This window comes from Dermacentor andersoni, chromosome 6, assembly GCF_023375885.2.
Source record: "Dermacentor andersoni chromosome 6, qqDerAnde1_hic_scaffold, whole genome shotgun sequence".
Lineage (NCBI taxonomy): Eukaryota > Metazoa > Arthropoda > Arachnida > Ixodida > Ixodidae > Dermacentor > Dermacentor andersoni.
Window position 1 is genome coordinate 85,816,032 of NC_092819.1, and position 8,710 is coordinate 85,824,741.

Below are 8,710 nucleotides of genomic sequence, written 5' to 3' on the forward strand. Positions count from 1 at the left end.
CTTGGCCGCAGCGAGTATGGCCGCAGCGACGGTGGTGGTGCCGTTCTTGACGATGTCCAGTCCCCCTCTTGGTCTGACAACTATCTTGCTTTCTTCCAGTGGCATGGCTGGCATGCGTGCTGCCTTGATGGCCGAGGCGCGGGCATTCTTGTAGAATTTCGATCTCGTGCTTGTTTGACTCCCGCTGGGTCCGTCGGGCTTGCCGCTGTTCGTCGAGGATAGCTACCCGACGCATTAGCAGGTTTCGCCACAAATGCACTGGGCATGGGTCGCTCTTCAGCGCACCTCTTGCCAAATCGGGTCACTGAGTATGTGCCGCTGAGTGTGCGGCAAGCGAGGGACAAATTCTCAGCATTCGCAGGCACTAGTGCGTCACGCTTGTCGTCTCGGCGGCTACACAGAGACTTCTCGGCAGTTTCATTAGATGGCTCAACGTGTCCAGAAAAACTTAGTAGTTTTGCCCGATAAAGTTGTTTCCTCCTTCCTCCTCCTTCGCCCGAAAAGTGATTGCGATAGCAAATTAGTAGACTGCTATACGAAGCAAGGGTAGCAGTTTTATCTGCCGTATAAACTTGCAAGCAATCCCTCAATAAGCCAATTAACAAGCTATGTGTCAGCGCGCACAGGCAAACATGAGCACATCAAACTCTATCGCCACAGATTCTCGCTGTCAAATCACTGACGTGAGGAAGCGTGGCAGCAGCAGCGAGCAGACAGCGGACCGTGTTGTCTATCGCTTCAACACAAACTGGTTGGCGAGAATAAAGCACGCACAAAGGTATGAGCCGTCTGCACATCGCATTCAAGATAGGGCGCGCGCGATCGCGCCAAGTTCGCAGTTACAGCCGGAGGAGAACGCTGCCCCCCCCCCCTCTCCCACGCTGCCTCCCCGCTTTCCTCCCTTGTGCCCACGTGATTCAATAGCGATCGTCAGTTCCCCTTGCGCTTGGTCGCGAAACGCGCAGTTGCTTCCAGAGAACAATGCCACCCCCCTCTCTCCCTCACATCCCCCCACGGCCTTTCGCGCGACGGAAGACTGAGCGTTTCCTCTCAGCTTTCCGCCCTTGCGCGCGCCAGATTGAGCCACGATCGTCGGCTCCCTTCGCGCTCTTTCATTCGCACATACAGCATAAGGCGCGAAGCGGCGTTGTTATCGCCCTTCTACTTTAAACGAAACGTCACGGCGACCCCGACACCTACGGCATGACCATGCCTTGAGTGTCCATATAATTGATATAGCAATAAACGAAGCCCGATAGAGGAGCCTGATTGCCACATGACGCGTTTCCCAGCATTCGCTCGCACCAACACGCCATATATATCGGAGGCCATGACACGCAGCCTTCGCGGTGGCGACCCAAGATGGAGTCCAGCTGCAGTACATGGCAACTCGTTTCGACGGTGGCAATACGTTGTGTCGCAATATTGGCTTGTTGTTAACGCATTACCGTCGGCAGTAATTGTGAGACGGGTTTTGTCGCATTTTTTTTCATTCCTTCCGGTTTCCTCCTCCCTAAGTGTAGGGTAGTAAACAAGCTGCAATCTGGTAAACCTCCGTATCTGTCCTTTATTTTCGGTCTCTCTGGTGGCTCATTAAGGGTGATTTTGTACAGTCTTTCCTGCCATATCACATTGATAGTGTGCTGGGACTTTGTGACGGGCAGTCCTCGATCCTTTGCGTTGCCTCCTCCTTGTCGGTGTAAAAGAAGTAAAACTCTCGCGCTTTCAATGATTTGACAATGTTTCAGGTACAACCGCTCAATGCGACCCAATTTCTCCGCTTTCAAAATTGTTATTCAAGGCACCTAACCACCTCATTCATTGTGGTCGTCTAACATGCACTATAGATGTGGCACTTACCGATTGTTTCTTGGATGACTTGAAATTGCAGGTCCTTTCCTGCTGCGCTTTGTTTTAATTAACGAGAAGGCCATAGTACATAGCTCTCATATACATGTGGAGAAATACGACAACGAGGCGAAAAAAATAAAGCAAAAATGGGCCTACACGTGGGTTATATGTTGCCACGACAAACAGCACTCGTACCGTGTTTGAGTGTGAATGCTCTCGTTCATGGCTTTATTATGAGCAACAAGTATAAACCTTGAATCTTTCCTAAGCAGCCAAGCTTTCCTTTCAAGGGCAATATGTTTGGGTTTATTTCTATTATCATACGAATATAATTCACCCAGCTATGTATCCACCATACCGCTAGCGCTCATTGCAGAATATTTGTTTTTTTCCTTCTCAGTTCATAGAACTATCGTTGCCCTGCGTGGGAGACGCCAGCTGCGCACTGGCGCGCGTCCTGCAGGACTTTGAATAAAGTTTATCCATACCCATTATCGTTCCCCATCACAAGAATGCAGTCACGTAACCTTCCATTGCTTGTTTTTCTTGTATAGTAGCTTCATTGTTTTGTAGCGCAAATATTTGCATGCCGCTTGCGACTATACATGAAAAGATACCCTACAGGCAATATTGGGCGAATTATTAAGAAGTAACGCAACTCGCATACCTTTGCCAATTCGCTAAAGAACGACACGGGTTCGAAATGCATGAAAGAGATCGCTATATATACAGGGTGTCCCAGCTAACTTTAGCCAGGTTAAATATATGAAAATGCCAGAACAAAGGTAATGTTGTTTGCTGTCACTCGGAGATACTCATGCAAGCTGCATTTTCTATTCCGCCTAATTAGATAATTAGTCTTAATTATTCAGCTTCTCGAATAGTATAATTCGATGAAGAGTGTAAATGAGAAAATTGTACAGTGACATGAAAAACTCCCGATACAGCTTGATATTGCTCAATACGTGCTACATAAATGTGTTTTTCCCAGCGTGAAAGAAGCCTCCAAATACACGCAAGATTGCCGCGCGACTGGCTGCACACTTAGGTTTGATTTCTCGTTATTATTCAGATCACTTGTTTGTTTAAACACTGCTAAGAATACGTAAGTGGCTCGGAGCTTAAGGGTTTGATTTGCAGTTAGCAGATGGCGCCACAACATTAGCACCGGTGATGAGTTGACAATTCGGAACGCTATAAAGACCTAATTGTTCACTGCGTCATAAATTACTGCTCCCCTTTAGTATGGCACGTGATTCCGGTAGTGCGCAAACGCCAAATAGACGTCGAGCAGACGATGCGCCTTGCCTGAACAATCATAAGGGCGTTCGCCCTTACAACTAGCTAAGGAGGCTGCAAGCAACTGCTGAGAATATATATCAAAACGTTTATTTAAAAGAAAAAAAAATTGCAGAAAGCGAGTGGGTGGAGCCCCTAGTCCAGGGCCCCACTGGCTTGAGCGGTCCGCCGTGCCTGGTCGAGGAGCGCCAGTTGCATCTCCCGATCCTCGCTGGCGAGCCAAGTCTCCCACTGCTCCCTTCCGGAAAGTTTGCCGGCTATTTTTGGTGTATTAATTTTGGGTGGCCTGTTCTGGCAGTCCCACGTAATGTGGGCGAGAGTTGGCCGGCCTCCGCACCACGGACAGCGAACGCTGTACAGCGTTGGGTGAATGGCATTATTCAAAGAAAGGTTTGGAAATGTGTGCGTCTGTATTCGGCGCCAGTCATAAGAGTCCTGCCTGGATAGGTCAGGGTGTGGTGGACTGCACTTTCTTCGCTCGCGTCGCTGGTGCTCAAGGATGTCTCGTGGTAAAAAGGGGTTTTCGTCAGAGTGGTCGACTGCTCGGTTGACAAAAGCACGAGCTGCGCCGTCCGCTCTCTCATTGCCCTCGAGTCCTGCGTGACCCGGGCACCAGATGATCATGTGTTTCTGCGTTAGGTTGGATCCTAATAGGTGAGTGGTGCTGTGTGGTAGCCTCCCGGTGAGGAATAGTCTACATGCGACTTGGGAATCTGTAAGAGTTATCGACGATTGTCCCAGAGCGTCCTTAGTTTTAATAGCTAGCGCGATGGCTGAAGCTTCTGCGGTATTCGCAGATGCAACTCTAGCCGTGGCGCAAGTCACAAGCCCTTGATTTGCGGCCGCTCCTACCACTGCGAGGGCGTATTTGTAAGCACCAAATCGGGCGACATCTGTGTAGACTGTATCCGGGTTTCCACCGAATTGCTGTATTAACTTTCGAGCTCGAGCACTTCTACGTCCCCGGTGGTATTTTGGACTCATGTTCTTAGGGATTGGGGCTACTATGATCCTTTCACGAAGGATTCTGGGCAGAGATTCGAGTTCTTCTCCCGCATACTGTGGACGAGTAGGGTAACCCACGCGGCAAAGTAATTTTCTGCCAGAGGAGGTCAAGCTAAGCCGCTCCCGTTGAGATATAAGCAAGCGTGCAGGTGAAGTGAAGCCCTGCTGCCGCACTCATGCAGACGCAGCTTATGTTTACAATGACAAAACATTTGTTGCGTCAATGCAGTAAGCGTGAAACATGTGTCGAAAGGATGGTAAGGCAGACACTGAGCAGACGATGCTGCGGTGACGAGCACACCTTGAAGGCCATCCAGACTTCCTATTGGCTAAGGAATCCTACAGCTTCCACTGTGCTGCAAGGAACTACTGAGAGAGAGTGCATGAGCGCGGAAAGATAGCACCCACAAAGCGAAGCGACCAGCCATCACAGTTCGCCAAAGCTTTTCACCCGCCGCAGCTTACCTCCAAGGCATTCCAAGATTACCTCCATGAGCGTATATGCGCTCAGGCGTGCGACTAGCCATGCGCAGCGACAGCCAGGCTAGAGTAGGAGGCGCGGAGACGAGCGCTCAGGTGCCTCTCCCATGCTCCCGCTTTAGATTAGCGGCTACTTTCGGTGCCGTCAGCTGGTCAATTCAGCAGAATTTGGGTCAAGTTCTCACTCGTTGGTCAGCGGAGGCCCACGGGGAAGTCATCCAACCCTACTGGAAGAATGTTTCTGCATGGAGAAAAAAATAGAAGAAGAACATGGCTATGGGAGTTCCCGTTCAGCCTCGACTGGCGCGCTGGTGTTCGGATCGCAACAGTGAGCGATCGGGGTTTTGGCTCAGTGTCGGGCGGATTTAGTCCAGTTTTGTAGATACCAATCAGGGTTTTAAGATAACTTTATATTGTCTGATACGGAGATAGTGCCACAAATGTCGAAAAATTCTCCAGGGGACGGCACGGGGCGATCTCCGCCTTGGTCGGCCTCGCTACCACCTGTTCAAATGCCTCTTGAAGCTTTCTTTCGTAGTGCGGTGAGCAGCATTCCTATGGCGCTTGTGCCTTTGCATGGAGGAGCCATCCGGCTCAACAACCCGAAGGCAGTGCAGGTGGAACTTCAGGTGGCAACGCATCACTACTTGCACATCACTGATGTGCGACAGTTTGGCAGAGGTGGGATTTTTTGCCGTTCGCCAGACCAGGCGTGTGTGTACGACTTACTTAAGTGCTCTTCATTTGGATCGATGCAAGTGAGTACCTTCATTCCCCCGCATCTTGCCTGCACTAAAGGAATAGTTCGTTGTGTAGACTCCACTTTAAGTCCGGCAGAGACCCTAGAAAAGCTCTCCACGGCTGGAGTAATTGCTATTTACCGGTGCAACAGAATGGTGGACGATACACGTGTCCCTACTGAGTCAGTAATTGCCACGTTTGCAGGTACGTCTTGCCTTACTGAGATAAAAGTCTGGCCTCTAATATTCAGAGTGGACCCGCTTGCCTCGCGTCCATTGCAATGTCGCAATTGTTGGCGCTATGGTCACAGCATGGGTGGTTGAAAATCCAGCCTTCGTTGTTGCGTCTGCGGAGGGAGCCATTCCGTGAGTAATTGCTCGGCCGAGTCGGACTCTTGCTGCCTCTGCGGTGGAGCCCACAAAGCTGATTGCTCAAACTGCCCTGCTAGAACTCATGAAGTCCAAATAATGGAAGTTATGGACAAAAGGCGCTGCTCACGCCAAGAGGAAATTGCGGCGGTAAAAGAAAGAGCCCATGGTTATGCGAGTGTGACAGCACGACTCCAAGCTGTCGTTGATGGAAGTCTGTCAGAGGTAATCGCACAAGCTATTGAAAAGTCTATGGCTAAAATTATGGAGCGCGTTGTAGAAAGCGTCACGGAATGCTTTAATGGACTGGTATCCTCAAAGTTGGAATACTTATTACCGAGTGCTACTTCTGTGCCATCACGCTCTGACATGAATGCTTGTTTAACCCACTCAGGAAAATGGGGCAATTGCGTCCGCAACCCATATAGAGCAAGTCAGGCCTGTTCCAGGTTCCTCAACCAAGGCAACTAATACCCCAGACAACTCTGATTATCAAGATACCTCAAACATGGAAATTGACGTGAGGGCACATAAAAGAAGGTGTTCTTCCCTTGAGGCTACCACTTCACACTCAGTTAGTAAATCCAAGAAAATCCTCCCTGAAGTCAACCCGAAAGGTACTATATTAGAGGAGGCTGTGGCCTCTGCGGTACTCTCATCACTGGAAGGTAGATGAGGGTGTTGCAGTGGAACTGCAGATCAGTATTCGCTGCTTCTATTGATTTAAACGGTCTATCTTCTCAAATTTCTCCAGATGTAATTTTACTGCAAGAAACCTGGTTATCCCCTGAAAGACAATTTTCTCTGCGCAATTTTAGGTCCTTTCGCCTAGATCGCCCATCTAGAGGTGGGGGACTGTTAATTATGGTCTCAAACAAGTTTTGCCACAGGGCAAATGTATCATTCCAGCTGATGTCTCCAGAATGTGAAATTCTAGCAGTAGAAATTACTCTCCCTGGCAGTAGGCCTTTCTCGTTAGTCAATATATACTTTCCCTTGGGTGTGCAGGATGCACACCCACTAGACTCGGTTATGGTGAAATGCGGTAAAGATATAGTTTTGGCAGGTGACTTCAACTCTCATCATGTATCATGGAGATCCAGGAAAGACCTGTGCGGAAAGCGTCTATGGGACAGGGCAATCACAAATAACTTTTCGTGTCAAAATTCGGGATCAGTTACGTTTCTTCGCGCACAGTTTAGATCTGTGCTGGATCTTACATTTTCAGGTCCAGGTCTTCCCACATCCGCATGGGAAACGGTGAATGTCGGGACAACCAGCGATCATTTTCCTGTTGTGCTTAAAGTGGCAGGTCCGCAGTCCACCGTGGAGGATCGAATCTACTCTTTTGTGGATTACCGTACATTTAAAAATGCTTGTAGGCCACTTTCAAATCAATGGAAAATTCTCCATTGAAAGCAGAGGATATTTGCTCAATCATTAATACTTCGCTCAATAGATCAGAGTTTCAGTTAAGGGCGCGCAGAAACACTGCTTCTACAAATTGGTGGAATGAAGATTGCTCGCGACGTAAGGCTGCATGGAAGCGACGTAAGCGACGTAAGGCTGCATGGAAACAACTCATGCATAACCAATCTCCGAAAAACTGGAGCACCTATAAATTTATTGCTGGAACATTTAAAAGAACGGTGTGTAAGGCAAAAGACGAATACAATGTCCGACATTTCGAATTCCTTTCAAAAGCAAATAATAAGTATGCATTATTTCGGCTTTTAAGATCCCCAAAAATTATTCCACGCCCCTTGAACTGGGAGTCGGTAGTTTTAACCACAAGCTAAAAAGCTGACTCTCTAAATGTAATCGCGCAAGGGTTAGAGACGCGCTTCGCTACCTCTCTTCCCTTCTCTCCTCACGGACAGGGCACTTCAGAAGATTGCGAACAGTTTTACATGGCAGAATTGTCCCAAGCCGTTTCCTGTTTACCAGATGCAGCCCCAGGTCCCGATGGACTCACTACCAAGATGATTAAACTTCTCTTTGAAGTCACTCCTAACGGCTTGTTAGATGCCGTAAATTACTCAGTACAATATGAATGGTTCCCTCCTGTGTGGAGAATTGCGAAGGTGATTCCTCTGCTGAAAGACCAAACCAAAGGGTATGTCCTAGAGAATATTTGGCCTATTTTTCTAACATCAAGTTTAGTAAAATTATTAGAAAGATTATTAGACGCACGTATGGTTAAGTTTGGGACCACAAGAGAATTGTTGAGTCCCTAATAAATTGGATTTAGACCAGGGATGTCCATTTGGTGATCACATATCGACCTAGAAAGCCGAATTCAGTTGGCTCGTTACCAAAAACAATATGCTGCCCTAGTTACATTAGACATTTCTAAAGCATACGATAGTGTGGAATACCCTTTATTAATAAAGAGGATGCATGATATTGGATTGCCAGACTACTTCGTTACGTGGACTGCAGAGTTCTTGCAAGGCAGGGAGTTTTACTGTGCACAAAGTGGAATATCATCGGGAAAATTCAGACAAACGCGCGGGGTTCCTCAAGGCGCAGTTTTGTCCCCGCTGTTGTTTAACATCCTACTCAGCTCCATTCCTTATCATCAGAATGTAAGCACGTACGTTTACGCTGATGATATTGCGTTTTTTGCTTCAGCAAGTGATATTCAGTCACTGTACGAATGCTTACAGGAATACTTATGTGAGCTAGAAGCATGGCTGGACAGTATTGGCGTGTCCCTTAATGTAAATAAGAGTGCCGTTCTTGTCTTTCCCCTACAAGACCCAGTTACTATATCCCTTTCATACCGTCATTTCACTATCCCCCAAGTGGAAAAAGGTCAAGTACCTTGGAATTATTTACGATGGCAATCTTGATTGGCGTCAGCACATTGAACATATAACTTCAAAAGCTTCTCGTGCAATGGGGATATTACGAAGGATAAGCAATTATCGATGGGACATGCGCAGAGACACACTCATAGTGAT